At 36.1% G+C, this 13236-nt stretch overlaps 1 pseudogene; it reads right to left on the minus strand.

Moving 5' to 3' along the window:
- Positions 1-3122: 3122 nt before the first annotated feature.
- On the minus strand, positions 3123-3713 carry LOC123860361 (L-xylulose reductase-like; annotated as a pseudogene).
- Positions 3714-13236: the final 9523 nt, after the last annotated feature.

A 13236-nucleotide genomic window follows, 5' to 3' on the forward strand; every position in this document is an offset into this window, starting at 1 on the left:
AGCTTTTCTCTCCCCAGTTCATCTCTGAACCACGCATCTGCCACATTCTCTCCCTCCAATTTTGCAGATTCTTTTCTTAATCCTCAGATTGATTTCCTAGTTGTTCAAAATGATTTTATGTTGATCTAACCGTGTTCAAGGGACGAGGAAGGCCCAGGGTTCCCCTACTACTCCACTATCTTAACTCCTGACTGACTTATTTTGCTTTGTAAAATACTCTGTAGCTCCATCCATGTCATTGAAAATGGAAAAATTTCATTCTTTTTTAGGGCTGAGTAATATCCCATTATAGATATATATCAGAGCTTCCTTATCCATTCATCAGTCTATGGACACTTGGGCTAATGCCATAATTTGGTTATTAAAGATGATGCTGCCATAAAAATGGGATGCATGGATCCCTTTGATTTAGTGTTTTTGTATTCCTTGGGAAAGTACCCACTAGAGCATTGCTGGATCATAGGGTAGTTCTTTTTTAAACTTTTTGTGGAACTTCCATACTGTTTTCCAGAGTGGTTGCACCAGTTTCCATTCCCATCAACCTTGCAAGAGGGTACCTCTTTCTCCACATCCTCACCAACACCTGTTGTTTTTGTGTTATTGATTTTAGCCATTTTGGCAGGTGTGAGGTGATATCTCATTCTAGTTTTGATCTGTATTTCCCTGATGATAAGTGATGTCAAGGGTCTTTTCATGTGTATGTTGGCCATCTGTATGTCTCCTTTGGAAAAATGTCTATTCATGTCTTTGGACCATTTTTTTTTTAATTGGATTATTTGTTTTTTTGGTTGTTGAGTTTTATAAGTTCTTTATAGATTTTAAATACTAACCCTTTATCAGAGATATAATTTACAAATATCTTCTCCCATTCTGTCAGTTGCCTTTTAGTTTTGTTGATTGTTTCCTTCATTGTGTGGAAGCTTTTTATTTTGATGAAGTCCCAATAATTTTTTGATGTTGTTGTTGTTGTTGTTTTGCTTTGTTTTGTTTTACCTTGCCTCAAGAGACATATCTAGAAGGAAGTTTCTATGGCTGATATCAAAGAGTTTACTGCCTGTATTGTCCTCTAGGATTTTTATGATTTCAAGTCTCACATTTAGGCCTTTAATCCATTTTTAATTTATTTTTGTGTTTGGTATTAGAAAGTGGTCCAGTTTCATTATTTTGCATGTTGCTGTCCAGTTTTCCCAACACCATTTGTTGAAGATACTGTCTTTTTACCATTGGATAGTTTTTCCTGCTTTGTTGAAGACTAATCGTCCATATCGTTGTGAGTTCATTTCTAGGTTTCCATTCTGTTCTCTTTATCTATGTGTCTGTTTTTGTGCCAGTTCCATACTGTCTTGATCACTACAGGTTTGTAACATAACTTAAAGTCTGGAAGTAAAGGGAGAGAGAATCCTAATCAAACTTCATACTGAGTGTGGAGCCCTACATGGGGTTCAATTCCATGACCCCGATATCATGACCTCAGCTGAAACCGAGAGTCAGATGCTTAACTGACTGTACCACCCAGGTGTCCCATGGCTAGGTTTATTCCTTGGTATCATATTGGTTTTGCTGCAGTTGTAAATGGGATTGATTCCTTAATTTTTCTTTCTGCTGCTTCATTACTGTTGTGTAGAAATACAACAGATTTATGTATGTTGACTTTGTATCCTGATCCTTTACTGAATTCATGTATCATTTCTAGCAATTTTTTGGTAGAGTATACTCTATATAGAAAAGTTTGTATCCTGTCAATTTGCTGAATTCGTTTATCAGCTCTAGCAGCTTTTTGGTGGAGTCTTTTGGGTTTTCTATATACAGTATCACGCCATCTGCAAATAGTGAATGTTTGACTTCTTCCTTGCCAATTTGGATGCCTTCTATTTGTTTTTGTTGTATGATTGCTGTGGCTAGGACTTCAAGTACTATGTTCAATAACAGTTGTGAAACTGGACATCCCTGTCTTGTTCCTGACCATAGAGATAAAGCTCTTAGTTTTTTTTTTTTTCTTTGAATATATTAACTTTGTTTTTTTGTGTATGGCCTTTATTGTTTTGAGATATGTTCCCTCTAAATCTACTTTGTTGAGGGTTTTTATCATGAATGGATGTACTTTGTCAAATGATTTTTCTTCATCTATTGAAATTATCATATGGTTCTTTTTGTTTTTGTTGCTAAACAGTCTTTAATACCTATATAAACTTATATAAGTACTTCTAGTACTTATATTACTTATATAAACTTACAGTTACCTATATTAAAATCAAAATTAACAAATACTCCAAAATCCCCTAATTGATTTTGTACATAGTGCTCTTATTTATGTTTTGGGGGTTATTTATGCCTATCACTTCTGTGGTGAGGACATCATATAAAGGTGGAAGACCATGCATCTCTTTCCATCTCTTCCCTCAATGACATCAAATTGGTGAGAGCCTTTACACAGTGGAAAATCACTAGTTCTACAGTGGGGCTTGGTTTACTATCAGTTGTCTAGACTTAAAGCAATGGAGAAATGCAGGTTAAATTTATATATGTCATGTCTCATGTACTCAGTACATTGTGAATAACTCAAGAACATGAGAAATGTTTTTCCAGTATTTGAATACTATCATCTGATTCAGCAAAGAAGTCACCCATGTCATAGACAAGTTTTTGAAGTTCCAACATCCAAATTCCTTGTTTCACTTCTGTCTTACTCATTAACTTTGATGAGTATCAACCAATATTTATGTCTGGCTTACACCCACAGAGCTGTTTGTTAAAAATTCAACTGCTTCTACACCAGAATCCTCTGGACAGGGCCAAGTCAATCCTTGGTCAAATTCACCACTATGCTTAGGAGTTGGCCTTCTAGATGGTCCCACCTCCCAGGTCCTGCCAGGGACTTGGCCAGGTCTAAAAATTTCACACATGGGATTCAGGTTACCACCTGGATTGGGATGTGAGTTGAATGGATGTTTGCCTACCTGGCACTCATTCCCACATCCAGCACTGGGTTCTGCATCTTCTGGCCACTTGCCAGAAGCCAAGGAATCAGTGTGCAGGGTGTGCAGAAGAATCATGTTTATTGGAGAGGTGGGGGAACAGGTGTGGGCTCAGCATGGAACAAGGGTGTGTTAGGTAGAGGAGACTCAGGTAGCCAGGAATCCCCTATCCACTGGCACAGTGGAACCTGTGGTCATGTTGCTCTAGTCACTGAGCAGGAAAAGGATGATGTCCACCACGTTCTCCATCTCAGCAAACTTGGCAAATGGGGTTTAATTCAGCATTACCTTGGCCTTCTGGGGTCACTCCAGTTGCCCTGGCCCTTGGGGGTCATCACCACTGTGGAGTTCACTGCATTTATGCAGATCTTGTGTGTCCTTAACTCCAGAGCCATCACTTTGGTCAGCATGTCCATGGCACCCTTGGTGGAGCAGTGGTTAGTGGTAGATGCTATGGTTAGTCATTGTGCACTGTGAGGCCTGACTGGAGACATTCATGATGGACCCCAGAGTTCCCCTAGCTATTAAGCCATGGGCCATGAACTGGGACATTTGGAAACAGCCTATGGGTTCCCATCAAAGGACATGTCACATGCCTCCTTGGTGACTTCCAGGAAGGGCTGCTGCAGTGCCATGGCAGTGTTGTTCACCAGCAGGTCCACAGGGCCCACACTGCTCAGTGACTGCTTTGTGGCCTCCCAGTCACAGGTCCACAGACACAGGCTCCACCCCACAGTATTGTATGTATCATGTGTGTGAAGGGCACAGGTACCAGAGGCTCCATGCACAAGAAGGGGCACAGCTGGACCTCTGCCATGTGAGACTTTTCAGCCTGACAGAGGGAGGGATTAGAGATCCCAGAGGATCCTGCTGCCTTCTTGTGGTTCAGAATCCTAGGGTGCTGAAGGAGGAAGGAAAGGAATTAATGTGGCCCCTGGGCGACTGGGCATCTCAGGTCTTATGGACCTGGAGCCTGGCCCTGCCTTTGGCCAGTCCACTTCATGTGCCCCAGTGCCTCAAGTCCCAGGCCAGCAAAGCAGACATTTCTGCCTCCTTCCAAGCCCAGGGGACATCACCATTCTCCCACACGCTTGTCTACCCATGCAGCTGCCCACCCTGGGAGGAATTGTTGAGGGTCCTTGTCTGCCCCAGCACCTGGCACCTCTGATCATATGGTTCTTTTCTCTTCTTCTATTAATGTAGTGCATCACATTATTGATTTGCAATTATTGAACCAACTTTGCAACCCAGGAAAAAAAAAAAAACTACTTGATCGTGGTGAGTGATTTTTTAATGTATTTTTAGATTCAGTTTGTTAGTATTGTATTGAGAATTTTTGCATCCACATTCATCAGGGATATTGATCTGTATTTCTCGTTATTATTAGAGTCTTTTTCTGGTTTTAGTATTAGGTTAATGTTGGTCTCATAAAATGAATTTGGAAGTTTTCTTTCCATTTCTTTCTTTTTTTTTTTTTTTTTTGAATAGTTTGAAGATAGGTCTTAACTCTTCTTAAATGTTTGGTAGAATTCATCTGTGAATCCATCTAGTCCTGGATTTTTGTTTGTTGGGAGTTTTTAAATTGTTGATTCAATTTCTTTGCTGGTTATGGGTCTGTTCAAGTTTTCTATTTCTTCCTGTTTCAGTTTCAGTAGTTTATATGTTGCTAGAACCTTGTCCATTTCTTCCAAGTTGTCCAATTTTTTGGCATGTAGTTTTTCATAATATTCTCTTACATTTTTTTTTTATTTTGTTGGTGTTTGTTATTATTTTTCCTCTCTCTTTTGTGATTTTATTTATTTGGTCTGTCCTTTCTCTTTTTTAAAATAAGTCTGGCTATGAGTTTATCAACTTTATTAAATTTCTCAAAGAACCAGCACCTGGTTTAATTGAACTGTTCCACTGCATTTTTTTAGTTTCTATATCATTTATTTCTGCTCTAATCTTTATTTCCTTCTTTCTGCTCACTTTAGGCTTCATTTGTTGTTCTTTTTTTAGCTCATTTAGGTGTAAGGTTAGGTCATTTATTTGAGATTTTTCTTTCTTCTTGTGGCAGTGTTGTATTGCTCTATACTTCCCTCTCAGGACTGTTTTTGCTGTATCCCAATAGTTTGGGACCATTGTGTTTTCATATTCAGTTGTTTCCATGTATTTTTAAAATTTCTTCTTTGCTTTCCTGGTTGACCCTTTCATTCTTTAGTAGCATATTGTTTAACCTCCATGTACTTCTGGTCTTTCCAGATATTTTCTTCTGGTTGACTTCTAGTTTCATAGCTTTATGTTCAGAAAAGGTGCATGGTGTGACTTCAATCTTTATGTCTGTTTAGGCCTGTTTTGGGGCTAATATGAGGTTTATTCTGGAGAATATGTGCACTTGAAAAGAATGTGTTTTCTACTGTTTTAGGATATAAAGTTTTGAATGTATCTGTTAAGTCCATCTGGTCTGGTGCATCATTCAAAGCCATTCTTCCCTTGTTTAATTTCTGTTTAAATGATATGTCCATTGATTTAAGTGGGGGATTAAAGTCCCCTACTATTATTGTATTATTATCAATTATTCTCTTTATGTTTGTTATTTTATATATTTGGGAGCTCCCATATTGGGTACATAAATATTTACAATTTACAATTATATCTTCTTTTTGGATTTTCTCCTTTGTTATTATGTTCTGCCTTTGTCTCTTGTTAAAATCTTTGTTTTAAAGCCTAGTTTGTCTGATATATGTATTGCTATTATGGCTTTCTTGTCTCATCTATTTGCATTTAAATTTTCATATTTAAATGTTTCTCCATCTCCTCACTTTCAATCTCCAGGTGTCCTTATGTCTAAAATGAGTCTCCCATAGGCAGCATATAGATGAGTCTTGTTTTTTTTTTTTTTTAATCCATTCTAATGCCCTATCTCTTTTGATTGGAACACTTAGTCCATTTACATTCAAAGTAATTATGGATATATATGTATTTAGTGCCATTTTATTTCTTGTTTTATGGTTGTTTCTGTAGATTTTCTCTGATCCTTTCTTGTCTTTGTCATTTTCGGTCTCTCCTTTGCATTCAAAGAATCCCCTCTAATATTTCTTGCAGAGCTGATATAGTAATCACAAATTCCTTTAGATTTCGTTTGTTTAGAAAACTGTCTCTCCTCCTATTATGAGTGATAGCTTTGCTGGATAGAGTATTCTTGGCTGCAGATTTTTCTCATTCAGCACTATGAATATATCATGCTACTCCCTTCTGGCTTGCCATGTTTTTGTTGAGAACTCTCCACCTATGGATGGTGGGTCTTCCCTTGAATGTTAAGGATTTCTTTTGTTTTGCTGTTATCAAGATTTTTTTTTCACTAAATTTTGCAAATTTAATTACAATACATCTTGGTGTTGGCCTTCTTTTGTTAATTTTGATGGGAGTTCTCTGTGCCTTCTGGATCTGGATGTCTGTTTCCTTCCCCAGATTAGGGAAGTTTTCAGCTATTATTTCCTCAAATAAATTTTCTGCTCCCTTTTCTCTCTTATTCTTCTTTTTGGACTCCTAGAGTACAAATGTTATTATGTTTGATGGAATCACTGGGTTTCCTGTCCCTTCTCATGTTCCATAATTCTTTCTTTCTTTTGTTCAGCTTCATTACTTTCCATTATTTTGTCTTCTATATCACTAATTCTTCCTCTGCTTCTTCCGGCTTGCTGTTCATCGCATCAAGCTTGTTTCTAACCTGTTATTTCATTCTTCATTTCTGATTTATTTTTTAACTCCTTTACCTCTGTAGTAGGTGTCTCACTGATATCTTCTATTTTTTTTTTCTCAAACCCAGTGAGTATCCTTATGATTGTTGCTTTAAATTATTAATCAGGCATGTTACTTATAATTGTTTCACTTATATCTATGGGCATAGCCTTATCTTGTCCTTTCATTTGGTATGGATTCCTCCATCTTGGCATTTTGCCTAAGTTTCTGCCTTCTTCTGTGTGTTACAAATGCCAGTTGTATTTCTTGCTCCTAAGCATAATGGATTTATGAAGAGGTCATATAGTGTCCAGGGCCTGGTGCTTCAGGGACTGTTTCTGGTGTGTACTGCATGTGTTCTGCTGCTGTGTCTTGGCTGTTTCATCCTTAGACTAGTTTTCTGCAGAGGCTCTCCTTGCCTGCTGTTGGCAGTGTTTGGTCCTTGGCCAGAATGTCGAGTTTTAACTAGCTGTGCTATGGGCAGCTTGTTAAATGAGTCATGATACTACCTCCACTAGAACTGAAGCCCTGAAGAACTCTCTGGTCAGGGGACATGATGTGGGCAGGGGTTTCTTTTGGTCTTCTGGGAAAGGGGCCCACTGTGCTGGGATTGAGTCAAGTTTGACTGAGAAGGGGAGTCCTATCATAGGACAGGCATGTGAGAATTGTTATAAACAAGTTAGGCAGTCTGTGCTGGCCTGGGCTGCTTCCCACGGGTGGTTCTGTTTTTATGCTGAGCAGTAGCAGAAGGAAATGGCACCAGCTATCAATTTTGTCCTCAGAGAGGTGTCTCCATGAATGCTGTCTCTCAGGGAAGCAATATAAGAAGAGTGAATAATTTCCCCACTGTGTGTCCCAAGCGTTTTCATTGCTGTTTCCACACTCTTTGCCCCTGGGTTCTTTCCCTGCCTTCTCCCCAGGAGCAGCACTGTACCCTCTGGTCTTTATCCCATCCAAGCCTGCTGACCTTTAAAACTCCAGGCTTTAAAGATATGGTTTGAGCAGGGGTTTGTGCTGGTCTTCTGTGAGAAGGGACTGCCACACTGGTACTAGGGCAAGCTTGACTCTAATTATTTTAAGTTTTTATATTAATTCCAATTAGTTAACATACAATGTCACATTAGTTTCAGGTGCACAATTTAGTGAGTCAACACATACAACACCCAGTGCTCATCAAAACAAGTGCACTACTTAATCCTAATCACCTATTTAACCCATTACCCCACCCATCTACCGTCTGGTAACCATCACTTTGTTCTCTATAATTGAATCTGTTTCTTGGTTTGTTTCTCTCTCTCTTTTTTTCCCTTTGCTTATTTGTTTTGTTTATTAAATTCTACATATGAGTGAAATCATAGAGTATTTGTCTTTCTCTGACTGACTTATTTTGCTTAGCATAATACATTCTAGCTCCATCCACACCTTTACAAATGGCAAAACTTCATTCTTTTTGGGGGGGCTGAGGAATATTCCAGTGTGTGTGCTTGTGTGTGTGTGTGTGTGTGTGTGTGTAAACTCTCACATCTTCTTTATCCGTTCATCCATCGATGGCCACATGGGTTGTTTTCATAATTGTGCTATTGCAGATAATGCTGCTATAAATATTTGGGGGCATGGATCCCTTCAAATTAGAATTTTTGTATCTTTTTTGTAAATACCTAGTAGTGCAATTACTGCATCATAGTGTAGTTCTATTTTTAACTTTTTGAGGGACTTCCATACTGTTTTCCAGAGTGGCTGCACCATTGTGCATTCCCACCAACAGTGCAAGAGGGTTCCCCTTTTTCTTCATCCTTGCCAACACCTGTTATTTCTTGTATTGTTCATTTTACCCATTCTGACACATGCGAGGTGATATCTCATTGGAGTTTTGATTTGTATTTCCCTGATGATCAGTGATGTTGACCATCTTTTCTTGTGTCTGATGGCCATCTGGATGCCTTCTTTGGAAAAGTGTCTCTTCATGTCTTCTGTCATTTTTAATTAGATTATTCAGTTTGGGGGTTTTGAGTTTTATAATATCCTTATATGTTTTGTATACTAACTCTTTATCAGATAAGTTATTTGCATATAGCTTCTATTCAATAGGTTGACTTTTAGTTTTGTTGATTTTTTTTTTCCTTTGCTGTGCTAAAGCTTTTTATTTTCATGTAGTCCCAGTAGTTTATTTTTGCTTTGATTTCCTTTGCCTCATAAGACTTATCTTGAATGAAGTTGCTTTGGTCAATGTCAAAAAAATTATGGTCTCGGGTGCCTGGGTGGCTCAGATGGTTAAGCGTCTGCCTTCGGCTCAGGTCATGATCCCAGGGTCCTGGGATCGAGTCCCACATCAGGCTCCCTGCTCCTCTGGAGCCTGCTTCTCCCTCTGCCTCTCTCTCTCTCTCTGTCTCTCATGAATGAATAAATAAAATCTTTAAAAAAAATTATGGTCTCAGTTCTTCTCTAGGAATTTGATTGTTTCATGTCTCACATTTATACAATATAACAAAGTAACAGAAAGAAAAAAATTTAAAAATCCAGTTTACAACTGCACAAAAACAATAAAATGCCTATGAATAAATTTAAGCAAGAAATTGAAAGACCTATACTCTGAAAATAATAAGACATTGAAGAAAGAATTTGAAGATGACACAAATAAGTATTATATACTCATGAATTGGAAGAATTATTATTGTTAAAATGTTCTTACTACCCAAAGCATTCTATAAATTTAGTACAATCAAAATCCCAAAAGCATTTTTTTCATAGAACTAGAACAAGTAATCCTTAAATATGTATAGAACTACAAAACCCTGAATAGCCAAAAATATCTTTGAGAAAGAACAAAGCTGGAGGTATCAAAATTAAAATTGAATGAAGACCTAAATGTGAGATGTGACTTCATAAACCTCTTTAAAAATAGGCAGTGATCTCTTGGACATCATTCTTAGTAATATCTTTATGGATATGCTTCCTCAGGCAAGGGGAACAAAAGCAAAAATAACTTACTGGAACTACACCAAAATAAAGACCTCTTGCACAGTTAAGGAAACCATCAACAAAACAAAAAGAAACGTACAGATTGGGAGAATATATGTGTAAAAGATATATCCAACAAGGACTTAATATCCAAAATATATAAAGAACTTATACAACTCAACACTAAGAATACCCCAAAACCCATTTACAAAAAAAGGGCAGAGGGTCTCAATTAGACGTTTTTCCAAAGAAGACATACAAATAATCAACAAATAAATGGCAATGTGCTCAATATCACTAATCATCAGGGAAATGATAATGAAAACCACAATAATATTACCTCACACCAGTCAGAATAATTAATATCAAGAATAAAAGAAATAACAAGTGTTGATAAGGATGTAGAAAGAAAAAGAATTCTCATGATCTGTTGGTGGGAGTGTAAATTGGTGCCATCACTGTGAAGAACAGTACAATGTTGCCTCAAAAATTAAAAATAGAAATATCATTTGATCCAGTCATGCCACTGCTGGGTATTTATCCAAAGTAAATGAAAGCTTTCGTTTGAAAAGATGTATGAATTCTTATGTTTATTATAGCATCATTTGCAAAAGTTCAAGATATGGAAGGAACCCAAGTGTCCATCAATAGATGAATGGATAAAGGAGATGTAGTGTGTTTGTGATATATATAGATAGATAGATAGATAGATAGATAGATAGATAGATAATTGTATATATTGAATTGAGTATATATATTAAATATGTGATATATAGAGAATATATAAATATATTATTTATAATATTTATAAATATATTATTTATATATAAATACATATTATATATTATTAATATTATGTTATTATATATTATTATAATATATTATAATATATAATATATATTATATATTATTTAATTACTGATTAATATATACACATATATATTTTTTATACCTCACAACTATTAGGTTCAGGTGCACAATTTAGTGCAACAAACAAAATATATATATGTATATATTAATCAGCTATTTAAAAAGAATGTGATCTTGCCATTTGCCACAACATGGATGGACCTAGAGTATATTATACTAAGTGAAATGTCAGACAAATACAAATGTCATATGATTTCACTTATATATGAAATCTAAAAAAACAAAACAAACAAATAAAAAACAGACTCTTAAATACAGAGAACACCCTGGCATTTGCCAGAGGGGTGGTGGGTTGAATGAAATAGGTGAAAGGGTTTTAGGGGAAAAACCTTCTAGTTATATAATAATAAAGTAACAGAGATGAAAAGTACAGTATACGAAAAATGTTCAAAAACACTGTAATAACATTCTATGGCCACAGATGTTGACCACACTTACCATGGTGAGCACTGAGGAATGTATTGAATTGTGAAATCACTATGTTGTAAGCCCGAAACTAATATAAAATTATATGTCAAATATACTTCAGTAATGAAAAGAGAGATTGGATACAAAATAAATAGCATGTGCTATTTAAACAGTAGGATTTTAAATTTTTCATTACTTTTTAATTCATTATGTTCTTTGTTGTAATTATGATTTCAATTTTGTGCTATTTTTAGCACAAAGAACTGCTGCAACAATGTAATCTTGTCATTCATTAAGATTATGTTTTAAATGAAAAAAGTCCTGTTAAGATGCTGAAAAAGGACCTAGTCAAAGCCAATACCTAGAGCTCATAATGAAAAGGGGATTCAAATATGTTCCTGTCAGAAGAAATTTTGTGCTTTAATTCATTTTCTTTGAATCCTTATAGAGGGATTCAAATACCAACTGCTTTATAAAAAGCATCTGTGCACTCTACAAAAACAAAAATTCCAACTTTTCTTCTTTACCTTCTTTGAACATTATTTTTTTTTCCTCTTTATCATACATCTGTTGCCCTTTCTCCTTTATTGGTTAATTTACTTAGCATGAGATTCAATTATTGCAAAGGCATTTCTAGCTATAGAAAATGAAAAGAAAAGAAAACAAAAAAGACTTTCTTACTATGTTGTATAATCCATGGTTGAATTCATGGTTTGGACACAGCCAATGTAATTTAGATTATTAGTACATTATTTTAACCTATTTCCCCAAGCAATAATTTGGTTAGGATACAAGAGACAGCAACCTATTTGATACTTTAAAATATGGGGAGAGGGGCACCTAGGTAGCTCAGTTGTTTAAGCATCCGACTTGATTTTGGGTCATGATCTCAGTGTCCTGGGATTGGGGCCTGCACTTCAGGCTCCAGGCTCAGCGAGGAGTCACTTAAAGATATCTCTCCCTCTCCTTCTGCCCTTCTCCTCCTCTTTCTTTCTTTTTCTCTCTCAAATAATTAATAAATCTTTTTTAGAAATCTGGGAGACTCCTAAAGGTTTGCTTGGGAAAAAAATAAAGCAGATATGCTTTCTTTTTTTAATGAAAATTGTGAGAATTTGATATTTTGTAAGTTGCTTTAGTGATTTTTTTTCCCCCGTGAGCTACTGGAGAAGATTATGTAGATTCTAACTATATAATTGGTCTGGCTTAGACAGTTAAAATATATTTAAATAATAGACAGATGAAGGGAGAAATTAGGACAAGAGAAAGAAGGAGTACAAAAAAATATAAAGTTTGATTTAACATTTTTGAATTCTGTTTATTCTAGTATTAATGTCAGATTTTAAACTATAAAAATGTTGCACATAATACACTTTTTAAAGATTTATATTGTTAAAATGTCTATGACACCCAGAGCAATCTACATGTTCAATGCAATACCTATCAAAATACCATTTACATTTTTCACAGAACTGAAACAAATAATCCTAAAATTTGTATGGAACAAGAAAAGACCCCAAATAGCCAGAGGAATGTTGAGAAAGGAAACCAAAGCTGGTAGCATCACAATGCCAGACTTCAAACTGTATTACAAAGCTGTAATCATCAAGAAAGTATGGTACTGGCACAAAAACAGTTACATAGATAAATGGAACCCAGAGCCCAGAAGTGGACCCTCACTCTATGGTCAACTAATCTTTGACAAAGCAAGAAAGAATATCCAATGGAAAAAAAAGTCTCTTCAACAAATGATGTTGGGAAAATTGGACAGCCACATGTAGAGGAATGAAACTGGAACATTTTCTTACATCATACACAAAAATAGTCTCAAAATGGATGAAAGACCTAAATGTGAGACAGGAATTCATTAAAATCCTAGAGGATAACACAGCAACCACTTTGACCTTGGCTGCAGCAACTTCTTGCTAGATATATCTCCAAAGACAAGTGAAACAAAAGCAAAAATGAACTATTCAGACTTCATCATGATAAAAAGCTTTTGCATAAGGAAGGAAATAGTCAACAATACCAAAAAACAATCTACAGAATGGGAGAAGATATTTGTAAATGTCTCATCAGATAAAGGGCTAGTATCTAAAATCTACAAAAAACTTATCAAACTCAACACCCAAGAAACAGAAAATCCAGTCAAGAAATGGGCAGAAAGCAATGTCCACAATAGTCAAACTGTGGAAATAGCTGAGATGTCCTTCAACAGATGAATGGAAAGAAGAGATATGGTCCGTAT

Source organism: Mirounga angustirostris, unplaced genomic scaffold, assembly GCF_029215605.1.
Source record: "Mirounga angustirostris isolate CCGP_5_RB_7025 unplaced genomic scaffold, mMirAng1.0.hap1 SCAF_11, whole genome shotgun sequence".
Taxonomy (NCBI): domain Eukaryota; kingdom Metazoa; phylum Chordata; class Mammalia; order Carnivora; family Phocidae; genus Mirounga; species Mirounga angustirostris.